Source organism: Diabrotica undecimpunctata, chromosome 7 (genome assembly GCF_040954645.1).
Source record: "Diabrotica undecimpunctata isolate CICGRU chromosome 7, icDiaUnde3, whole genome shotgun sequence".
NCBI classification, from domain to species: domain Eukaryota; kingdom Metazoa; phylum Arthropoda; class Insecta; order Coleoptera; family Chrysomelidae; genus Diabrotica; species Diabrotica undecimpunctata.
In genome coordinates this window covers 117,528,474-117,541,547 of record NC_092809.1, presented here as the reverse complement: position 1 = coordinate 117,541,547, position 13,074 = coordinate 117,528,474, and positions in this window count along the sequence as shown.

Genomic DNA, 13,074 nt, shown 5'->3' with positions numbered 1-13,074 from the left:
AATGTACACTAGTTGTCATAGGAAAATCCATCCAGTTCGAAGTAAACAAAAGGAGAATATTTGGACAATAAATCAATTTTATTTAAAGTAGGTATTCATATCTTAAAATAAAAAGTAGAAGTTAACTTCTACATATTCTTGTATGCATAACTGGTTGCATACCATTAAGACAGCTTTAATAATTAAAAATCAAAACTACCCAAATATGGGCCTCTTGTTTGTTAAAAACAATTACAATATTAAGAATGTATTATCCATTATTATATTTTATATTTGTGTTATTAATGTTGAGTGTCAAAGTTTATTTTAAATAATCTGAACGACTAGTAAGTTGCACTGACGAATTGTGATATTTTCTAAATATTTACACATCTGTTTATATATATTAGTGTCTTGAAAAAGGAATAAAACCATTCCGAAAGCTCGACAAAAAGTCAAAAGAGTGTTTCTCTAACATCTCGGCCAACCTTCTGACTGCAGCATTAATAAACTGGTGGTTTTGTATATATATATATATATATATATATATATATATATATATATATATATATATATATATATATATATATATGTATATATATATATATATATATGTATATATATATATATATATATATATATATATATATATATATATATATATATATATCATCATAAGCATAGTACAAAAATTAATCTCATAAAACAAATGAAAAAGAGAATTTTACAAAATGCAGATTAACTACTCCATAATAAAAACATAAAATTCCTTCATCAGAACCATTGCCGGCTCAAACAACAGAGCCAAACAAATACTAAAGACTCCATGCAATCGCCGATGGCAAATACGCACCAGGCTTTGTCAAAGAAAAGTTCCGTTTCCTCCAGCCAAACTTCTACACAACACTGGACAAGAACTTCCTGATGAGTATTTTGAAACTCTTAAATCGACCCCCATAAAATATCGCAGCTAACACTGCACATCAAAAACGTTGAATAAAAGCCGTTCCATTGTATGGCTGATAACCCCTTTAAGTACCTCCTTGACATGCTTGCCAAAGTTCACCCAAATTCCTCTTGTGCGCTTCAGAAACATCGCCTACACAGGCACGCCACCTTCTGACCCCACTGCTCCTTAGTAGTCCACTACTTCTCCAAACGAACATCTCTCAAGACGTTTCTCCCCGCCACTACTCCTAAAAAAAAGAGGAGTACCCCTCCCTTGAAGAAGTATAAGCTTAAACAAGGTAAAAACTCCGGCTCCACAAAACTGACAAAACTAATGTTACATGTCGACTCTAGCTACAATCCACATTGCATCCATACAGCAACGTACTTGATGTTAATAAAGATCACACTGCGGTTAACCTTGGTCATGTAAGAAATAAAATATCAAATAATTATCAAATTGTACCATACTTTAAATAATTGTAGCTTGCATATGATGATGCCTATGAAAATTGGCGAAATATAATGAATTGCTAAACAGAGTTCATGATCAGAATGAACTGCTAAACAGAGAGGAATGTTCAAAGCAATGAAAGAACTAGTAATGCCAAATCAGTTGGTGAATTTAACAAAATTAACTCTTGAAAAAGTTAAATGTAGAGTACGAATTCAGGGGGAACTGTCTGAACCTTTTAAAACACATAACGGGCTGCGCCAGGGAGACCCTCTCTCCTGTATACTGTTCAATCTGGCTCTGGAAAGTGTAATACGCATATCACAAATCACAACCACTGGTTCAATATATAATAAATCAATGCGAATGCTGGCCTATGCTGATGATATCAATATTGTTGGGAGAACGGAAAGCGCTGTACGAGAAGCATAAATATGTAACATTAAAAGAATCAGCTACAAAAACGGGTTTGTTTGTTTTTTTAAATAGTAAAGGTAGGATTTTATCTAAAAGTGACTTCAGCAATTTTTTTAGTCAAAAAGGTGATTTAATTTTCTAAACTCATATTAGTGTTTTTACATGTTAAGCGACCCCTTTTTCCTTTGGTTTTTTTCTTATAACACGTAAGCATACAGGTAGTATGTTAATGAGCTTTTACTGACAATAAATCAGGCACATTTCTCAAACGAGCTGAAAAATGTTTTTAATCAACTCATTTAATGTGTGTTGTTTTTAAATATACTGTGATATATAGTGCCTTGTATTGTTATTTTGAACGGATCGAAGTTTTTCTTTTGAAATATTACCGAAACACCCACCTCACAAAAAGTAATGGGATTGAAAATTAAATGTAAAAGGGTCTTTACTTATTTTTTTTCTTCTTTGATTTTATGTGTATTGAACTACGGACTATAGGTAGCTATTTCAGTCCCATTATCATATTGACTTTAATATGTAAGTTCGATAAATAGAATCTGATGGTAAAGTCTCAAATTTTTTATATTTATGTCACTATTTTTGCACTAGGCGATTCAAAACTGATTATTTAATTTAATACACTTGCGTATCATCTGTCTTATTGCAGATTATACAAAAAAAATTATCTATACTGATAATCTAAAAGAATCTAAAATCAAATTCTTAATGCTTTTACAGTTGTATCTTGACTATAAATAAATTTTTGTGTGTAAAGTAAAAAAAAAAGTTTATTTTAAATAAATAAATTTGTCACGATTCTCTTCAAAACTCAGCCCGCACAAAAAATATGTTATTCACTGCTCTGTATCCCGAATACTGGCTAACGGTTTTTGCAGCTGCTACGAAATAATTAACAGGTAGTAAGACCTAGATCCTTCTAAGCCTTTCGTTACTTTTCTAAGAAATAACTTATGATTGACTAAAATTTTCCGTAGTCCATTTAGGTATTAAGTTATTCAGTCCATAAGTTATTAAAAAAAAAAAACAATAAATAGGCGCACCTACGCATATAATTTAAAAAAGATTATACAAATTTCTCAAAATATTGTAGATGTCTTATAAAGAATTACCTGCTTCTTCTTTTTCTTTTTATATAGACATGACTCTGTCTGTTTTTCAATGTGTCTCCAGTAAGTTGTCGTTCCATCGTTTTCGTGGTCTTCTTACTAATCGTCATCCTATTGAAGAACCGTCTGTTGCCATCTTTACTACTCTATTTTGTGAGATTCGGCTTATATAATCGTTCCATTCTACTCTTCTATTTCTTACCCAGTTCTTGATGTTCTCCACCTTGCATTTACCTCGTATATCTGTACTTCTAGCTCTTTCCCATAGTGTCTTACCATCAATTGTTTCATCTCTGCTGTTTTTAATATCCTTTTTGTCCTCTCTGTGTCAGGTGTTGTTTCTTTCGCGTATGTCATTATTGGTCTGATGACTGTTTTGTAAATTCTGCCTCTCAGTTCTTTCCCGATATTTTAATTTCTCCAGATTGTTTCATTTAGGCAGCCTGGGGCTCTGTCCAGCTCCAATTTACATCTTAGTAGATTTGCTGTTGTAAACAGCCATTTGGTCTTTTTTGGGGAAATTATTGTTAAATTTTCTGGCGATTATATTAAATTGGTATAGCATTGTAGCATGTTGTAAATCATCTTCACTTTAAGACAGTAGTATTGCGACGTCTGCATAGCAGATTAATTTAAGTTGTTTTTCTCTCATTTGGTATCCTTTTTTAGTTCTTACTTTTTTATTATTTCACCCATAATCAGGTTGAACAATAGAGGACTCGGGGAATCTCCCTGTCTTATCCCATTGCCAGCTTCAATAGGGTCGGTTAGTTCTTCTTGTACTTTTACATTTACTGTGTTGTTTTGGTAGATATTTTGGATCGTTTTAATTGTTCCTAGACGTATCTCCCTTGTGTACAATAAGTGGATAACGTCTTTTAATTTGACCCGGTCAAATGCCGTCTTAAGGTCCACGAAACATAGATATGCCGGTTTGTTGTATTCTAATGATTTCTCTTGCATGTTCCTCATTATAAGTATAGCATCGTTGCATGATTTTCCCAACCTAAAACATTGTTGTTCTTCTGCTAGTGTTATAATTTCATTCAGTTTATTTGTTATCACTTTGGTTGTTAATTTTAATGTTGTGTTTATTAATTTAATTCCTCTGTAATTTTCCGGGTCCGCTTTGTTTCCCTTTTTGAAGAGAGGTATTAGGATGCTTGATTTCTATTCTTGAGGAATTCTGTTTTGTTCTATTATTTTTTGGATTAGTCTTAATAGTTGTTTGGTCAGATCTGGTCCTCCGTACTGTAGGAATCCGTTCGGTATTCTGTCCTCTCCTTGTGATTTTCTATTTTTTTATTTCCTTAATGCTTCCTTTAGGTACTTTTTCCTTCTCAATATTTATTTCTTCGTTTGTCGTCAACTCTGGTGTTGGTGGTTCACTATCGTTACCTCTAGCAAATAGGGATCGAAAGTAGTCTACCCATGTTTCCTTCTGAATATGTTCCATTTCTATTAGTTCGTTCATCTCTTTTCTTTATCCTCTAATCATTCTATATATGTCTTTTTGAGTTTCATGGAAGTCGTAGTCAATCTGTTCTGAGAAGCTCCACCACTGTTCCTTTTTTATTTGTCTAACTAAAGTATTCGTTTTATCTCTGATTCATTTATAGTTGTTGTACTCTTGTTGTGTTAGTTGTAGTCTGTATTGTAAAAAGGCTTTCTTCTTTTCTTTACATTTTGTCTTCATTTCCTCTTTAAACCATGGTGTTTTCATTTTTGATATGTTAGTGTTCGTTACTTTCCTCTCTCCAAGTGATTCTGTTGCTGCGTTAATTACGTTATTTTTGAGTTTTTCTCAGCTTTCCTCGATCTTATCGTTTTTTAATATTTCATTCCCAGCGATTTTCTCTGATATTCTTTTGCTGTATAAGTATTCTGTGGATTCCGTATTTAGTCCTTTGACTTTGATTTTTGTTTATTTTGGCGTCGCTCGCTTGGGTGAGAAGTATTTCAGGATGATTCTTATTTTACATAATACTAGGCTATGGTTGCTACCTACATCTGCTGAGTTGAGGCATCTTACGTCGATTATTTGCAATGGATGTATATCTCTGTTGGTTATAACATAATCATTGATCTTTGTCCACGGGTGTTATTAAATGTATATTTGTGTTGGACTTTGTGGTCAAAAAATGTGTTGTTTATTCTTAGTTCGTTATTCGTGCAGAAGTTGATCATCAGTTCTCCATTTTCCTTTTTAACACTCCCGTTATGTTTTTGTTTAATGCTGAGTATTACTTGATTGCCTATTCGAGCGTTAAAATCCCCCAACATTATCATCTTCCCTCTGACTTGATCTACTACTTGTAATTAGTCATAAATAAAACGCTTCCCTTGTTGTTTGAGGCTTATTATTTCTCCATTCTTATCTTTGATGGTACTATTCTTTCTGATATGTATTGACACCCTTTGATGTGATTTTGGTACCTTTGGTGTATTAGTAAGGCTACACCTTCTTTGGCCCTATTTTTTTTTGCTATTCTACTGTAGATAAGTATGTATTCACCTAATTTTGATTGACCGTTTTCTTTCTTTTTTGTTTCCTGTAGAGCATAAATGTCTATTTCTTTCTCTTTCATCACTTGGGTTATTTCTTGGTTCCTTGAGTTGAGCGATAAAGAATTACTTGTATTAACTTATTTGCTTGTTAATAGTACATAACATATTTAATTTTTTTTTAGTTTGTCAATATTAAAAATACATCGGAAAATAAAAAGCAAGAAAAAGGTAAAACTAGAGGTAGGAAAAGCATTGTTTTCGATGACGAGACAAGGAATATTATACGTCGAAAAATTTATTCATTTTATTTTCGAAGTGAAATTCCAACACTGAAAAAAATTTCTCAAGAGCTCAAAAACGATGACTCTTTACCCAAGATATCTCATAGGGTCTTAATCAGAACCATGCGCGAAATGAACTTTCGATATGTAAAACGCAACAGAAAAAGTATGCTATTACAAAAAAAATGAAATTATTCTGTGGAGAAGAAAATATTTAGAAGAAATACGAAAAATTCGCAGCACTGGATGCAAAATATATTATTTGGATGAAACCTGGATTAACGAAGGTCATACAGTTGGAAAAGTTTGGCAACATTTAAATGTCAAAAGTAAACGCGAAGCATTTATAGAAGGCTGGTCTACAGGATTAAAAGCTCCATCAGGAAAGGGACGGCGTTTAATTATCACCCATATAGGAAGTGATACAGGGTTCTTTGATGATGGTTTGCTTCAATTTAAGTAAAAAAAAAAACAGGTGATTATCGTAAACAAATGACTTCCGAAGTATTTGAGCGCTGGTTTAAGAGAATCTTACCAAAATTGGAATCTGGGTCTGTGGTTGTTATGGACAATGCGCCATATCATAGCCGCAGACTAGAACAATTACCGACGACGGCATGGCGGAAAGGGAGAAGTCAAGAATGGCTTACAGAAAAGGGGATTGCATACGAAGAATCAATGCTCAAAACTCAACTACTTGACATTGTACGGTTAAGGAAAAGTGAATATCTTAAATATGTTGTGGATGAAACTGCAAAAGATTATGGTGTCAAAGTTCTACGTCTACCACCTTATCATTGCAAACTTAATCCCATTGAACTTATCTGGGCGCAAGTGAAAGGAAAAGTAGCACGCAATAACAAAACGCTCAAATTAAACGAAGTTAAGGAACTTTTGTTTCAAGCAGTCCTCCATGTAACTCCAGAGAAATGGGCTAAATGTATAGGCCACATAATTAAAGAAGAATATCGTATGTGGGAACTTGACACTCATGTCAAAGTTTTACTAGAGCCAATTATAATTACACCAGGTGAAGATAATGACGGAGATAGCAGCACTGCATCTTCAGATTTAGACAGCGAATAATATTTTCTAATAGTTTAGTAAGCATTAGCATAAAAAAACCAAAAACAAAAAAAAAACGAGAAGAACATAGTAAGTGTGTATAGTGTTTGTGTTTAAATAGAATAGTACAATGTTTTGTTACATCCAAAATTATTTTTATTTTGTTTTTATAGAATTTTATTTTATTTTATAGGATTTTGTTTTGTTTTGTTTTATACTGTTTAAGATTTTTGTTTATTTTATTTAATGGGACAGTATGGCTCTTGGAGAACACCCATTTAAAAAGTGACGCGCCACAAGACATACCTCTCGGGTGCTGGGGAAACTGTCTTAAAATTTGTTTTAAAAAAATTTCATTGTGTAACTCTTTAAGGACGGGTCACGTCAAAAGACGTTTTAGCGTAACTTCCGCGACAGCCTGGTGGCATCAGTAAGCTTTCTGCAAAATTACTTGTTTTTTATAGCTTTTTGTTTGTGTCATTCTGTATTTTTAGGAGACTGTATGGAATAAGCCACAAAATATTTATTTATAGGTTTAATTTACTGATTTTTCGATCTCTATAATAAAGACATCGTTTTCAAATATACAAGTGATAGTAATATTTATTTTTCTATGGCTTTTTGCTTGCCGTTCTGTATATTTAGAAATAATGGTGGGAATAAGTAACAATATATTTAATTGAAATGTTTAATTTACTGACGTTTCGATGTCTATATAAAGAGATCGTTTTCATATATAAAAATGATAGCAATATTTATTTTTCTGTGGCTTTTTGCTTGTGGTATTCCGTATTTTTAGGGAGAATGTTGGAAATAAGCCACAATACATCTATTTACATGTTTATTTTACTGACGTTTCGATCTCTAGTACAGAGACCGTTTTTAAAGTTAAGAAAAAAAAAAGAAAATAATATAAGAATATATAAATATATAATAATAAACAAATAAAATAAATATAACTATAATTTATATCTTTGAAAACGGTCTTTGGATATAGAGATGAAAACTTCAGTAAAAACCTGCAGATAAATATATTGTGGCCTATTTTGAACAAAAAAATTTGAACAATATAATATAATTAACGTTGAAATAAAAGTGAGTGTACGCCACTGGATTTTCATACGTCTTTCCCCACTTCTACGCCTTCAAACGATGACTCACTCTCCCAAATAGTGAAATTAGAGTTTATATTTATATTCAGTAATCCTAAAACTAAGTAGGTATATTATGTAATAAATAATCTATTAAAAAAAATAGCTTACCAAAGAGTTGGCATTAGTATACGCTTTACACCTAATACGGTACTCACCTGTAAAAGAAACGAAGAAGTATTAAAAGAAATTATTATATATATCCTGAAATGTATATTAATAGCCACCAAAGTAATTCCAACTTTACACATCGATAATTTTAAAACAGTAAACTATAAAAAACAAGTACGTGTATTTTTAGTTGCATACTTTTGAAAAATATTCGAAGTTGTTACTATAACCCTGGTATGTTCTCCTTTTAATCGTAATGACTTAACTTCAAAGAAAATAAGAAACAATATAGTAAATGCTATTAAACTTCGATATTATCTAAAGAACCATATTATGTATAATATAAATTTGAGTGGTTATCTACATACATATTGCAACATAAAAAATCTGAAAATCTCTAGGTAACTCGGAATTTTGTTTATACCGCAAAATGGGTTCAATACTATATTATTCTATTTTGCACATGTCTCACTGTATTACTTTATTAGCAATTAATGTCAATTTTCGTAAAGGTATAATACTATAAATTTTTATTAATACAACTTCTTTCGTCTTTCGTTGCTTCTCTTGGTTTGCTTCTATTGGTTTTGTTTCGTGAGTACATTCTAATCATGATATTTATATTTCTGTACAGTGGCGTACCCAGAATTTGCCTGAGGGGGGGGGGTTTCGAAATTGTTTTATGCTACCTCCATTTTGATTCCCTAAAATTTGGGTTTTAGTTTAATTTAAAGTACTAAAGGTAGCTGTGCCAAAGATTCAGGTATCTATTATCCTGTCTACCAACTAAAACCACCCTCTCCTACTTGTGCGCAGTTTACTGTTGCACACACACACACACGAAGTGATCAACCCTGCCCCTAGGAATATATGTATACCAATGTAAGAGTGGGATCCACATGTCCGAAGATCAAACCGGTCACACTTCGCTAGTCGAAGTGGTACCTATCTGACCCCCACCTGACTATGGTTATGCCACCTAACTGTAGGGGTAGCCACATGTAGGCTTTTTTCCCTATTTACTTTACTGACTCTAACTTTACGTCGGGACTTGAGTCCCTAAAAAAAAAAAAGAAAAAAGAGCGTGTGTTCCTTTCATAGAGCCGCCAGCCTGAGCTGACGACTCTCTGTCCGGAAAAGAGTGTGTGCTCGGCCACTCAGCCGCCGATTTGGCAAAATAAATTTTGTTCTCCTCTTCGGCTGAGCATCCAAGTGAAGTCCGGCCACAAAGCCCATGTATGCCGCACATGACCTAAGTGCTCGGATTTCGTGAATAGATCAGTTCACTTGATCTGCCTTAAGGGCCTAGTCCGCAATGCGGTATATAGAAGGCCTGACGGGCCCCTTCTATAGCTGACTACATGAATTAAAGTTTACGTTAAAACGTTATAATGAAAATATCAAAAGGAGTTTAGTACTAAGTAATTTAATCGGAAAACACTTTTTTTTTGTGGACTTCTTTGGTGCTTTGGGACTATAAAATGCCTGGGCTTTACTGTTGCACGTACCCGTACATCGAAAGTGAGGTGGCCGCTGTAACGATGACGACATTTTTGGAACACTCCCTTCTCTTATCTAGATATTATCTATTGTTCTGAAGCTATTTTTTTGTGGCATTTTTTTTTCAATTTTAATGAGAATAAGGCACAATTGAAGGTTAAAATAAGTTTATTGACGTTTGACATTAATGTTTGTAAGGTAAGTGAGCCAAATATTGCCACCTTACAGTTTGGTTCTAAATAAATCATACACTTTTATTTATAAACGAAAACAAATTTGAGTACTAAAGAAATGTATTTTCTTCAATAATATTTTTTAATTATATTAAAAAACTAAATAAAAAATACTTTTCTATTGACGTTGCGAGTGGCAATATTAGGATTATAGATCACCTATTATTGCCACCCATGTCAATATTAGACACTGCAGAACTACAGTTAACAGTACCACATTTTTCCAAAAAATAAAGGCAATTAAATAATATAAACGTAACAAACATTTCTAAAAAATATAACTTAAGAACAATGAGGGCAAGTAAAGTTTTCTTTGTTGTCTTCAGTCAGTCCTACACAGGCCTCGTGAATATAACGATAGCACACTATGTACAAGCTCATATCTTCTTTACTGCAGATGTTACAAAGAAAACAATACCAAGATTCTTCTTTACTTATTTTTTTTTGTCGTACTGCTCGTTGCTTTTTTTACAACTTTGATTAGATTATTCAATTTTGGTATTGGTGCTAACAAATCTTTGGTAACTTGATGGGCCTTACTCTTTAAAGCTGGCTTTCTCTTTACGGTGGATTATTTAATTTTTGGTGTAGTCAGCAGTCCTGTATCTTTAAAAAGAACTGTTTAAGCATTTGGAGTAAGAAGGTTTTACTTGATTAAACCCCGAATTACATTTTGTTTTTTCTTTTGTAACCGTATTGCCTCTCTGTTTATTTTAATTTAATTAGTGAACTGTCATCCTTATCTTTTCATAGGTACATCTTAACTAAAGACATCGTAAAGTGAATCATCGTAAAGACTAAAATCTGATAATTATTCGATACTTGAGACAGTAATTAAATGCTTCTTTTTTTTTTGTTATTAATTTTCTCTGAGACTTGATATCCGCTTGTACTCGCCTCGTTTTTATATGCGGGTTCATCCGACTTGCTAGAACTTCTAAGAACATCTGATAAATTTTGGAAGCTTCTGTATTTTACTTTGTCTTCTTCTCTGTGAGTGATCAAACGTGGTGCAAAGGCAGCTTCAGCTACAGCTTCTGATTTAAACGGATAGATGCCGGTAAATGCAAAACCGGAGATAATGTTTGATGGTGTCATTGCTTTTAGCTCAAGTTGAGTAAAAAATTTCTTCAAACCTCATTTGGAGGACATTGTAATCTCCTTTCCAGGGTTTGTTGTTAAAAACTGTAGAACCTCTTGATCCCAAAATGTCTTAAAGCTTTTAAACACTAATTTGTCCATAGGTTGCAATTTGTGTGACGTGTTGATAGGAAGACAAAATAAAGTTATGTCCATGCGGTTATCTGCCTTAACTATGAGAATATCTAGGTGACTTTAAGCTCCATCGTATATTAGTAGCGTAGGACAAGGGTTTTTGAATGAAACGAAATGGTCAAGCCACAAAACAAATGCTTCTTCGCATGTCGTACTAACTATTTGTGACAATAGCTTTTGAGCCAGGCGGCAAGTGATCAGATCATTTAGGTTTAAACATTTGGCCTTTAAATAGCACAAAAGGCGGTACAGGTTGACCAAGCGCATTTCCTCAACCTACAACTGACATGTTTTCTCGGGGTTAAATGTACCCGTTTTGCTCCAATTTTAACAAAAACAATTTGTTGCTTATGGATTACCAATCTGCATCCTTTTTTCGTCCGTAATATATATGCTACCAGGTTTGTCTAATAGGTTTAGTTTTTCTATGGCATCTCTCATTTTATGAAAGAAGTCATAAACGAATATTATATTCATTTTTTGGGCTTGAGCCAAATTCATTAGTTAAGCTTTTCGCCTAGCTACATCTGGATGGCTGCACAAGAATTACTTGAGCCATATTTTACCAGCTTTATTTGACTCTTTAGAAAACGGATTTGGTATAATATGATTTTTTGTAGCGTAAGAAAATACACTTTTTATTTAAATGTTGCTTGCAATAGGCATACCTACTTTAACTAATGTGTAAATTCTTTCGACAAGATCATTTTCTTATGCTGCAGATAACACCAGTGATCTTCCAAGCTTTCTTACGGGATTATGTCGTGTTCTGTGATAAAGACCTAGCGTTGAGTGAGGAATGTTATAATGCTTGGCAGCCCCTTTGATTGACATTTCGTTCGCTATGATTTGCAGCGCCAAACGTAGATCTTCTTCTGATCACTCAGCCCGTTTTCTTGGCATTCTGCAAAAGAGTTTAATATTTAGTTCCTAATATTGTTACTGGTAATATTAGGAATTATTGGTAAGGGCAATATTAGGAACAAATGACGTTCAGAAAAAAAATCCGAAAGTTGAAATTTCATTTGAAACAATTCATGCAATTCATAAAGTAATAACCACTGGAGTTATGTACATTATATTATATACAAATATATATATATATATATATATATATATATATATATATATATATATATATATATATATATATATATATATCTATATATTGTTATGATGTATTGTTTGTGAATGATTTTTTAATGAGCAATGAGTGTTTTTTTTTAATTTTTTTAATAATAATATATATATATATATATATATATATATATATATATACATATATATATATATATATATATATATATATATATATATATATATATATATATATATATATATATATATCTACTACTTCAGACAGATTCAGTCGTTATGAATGGATTATATCTATAATCCTTACCCTTTGAACGTGTTTTCGAGTAATAAAGTTAACTTAAAAACACGCTACGAGGACTAGAAAATATGATTGTGATAAAGGTATAAGATATCACGTACTCGTCCCTTAAAAAAAGATTTATGCCTATAGCGGATTATCAAGAAAAATAATGAAGTATTATTTTTAGTTTTAGAGGTCAATCGTGTCAAATACGTAATTTAATGTTAATACAAATCTCGTATCCTTTTTATTATCAAACATTTACATATACAAAGGACGTAACAAATGCAATAATTATGGCACTTATTTTATTATTTATTTACATAAAGTATCACGGCAAATATAGCGATTGGTACAAGAATATTAGATGTATATTAAATAACAAAAACAAATAATAATTATTTTACTTTAAATAATAATGTCTATTAGAATCCACTAGGAAACTAAGTTCCTGTAGCTGGCTGTATACCATGTATCACAAAAAAAATTTATTTCAAATTTTTAGTAAAAGGTATAAATAAAATATCCAAACGGGCTATATCACAAATACAGAACGTTTTCGGAATGTAAATTCCATCATCAGTGTAACAAAGTGTACATGCTATGAGCCACTAAAATATATGAGTGAAAACCCTTTAAATGTTATA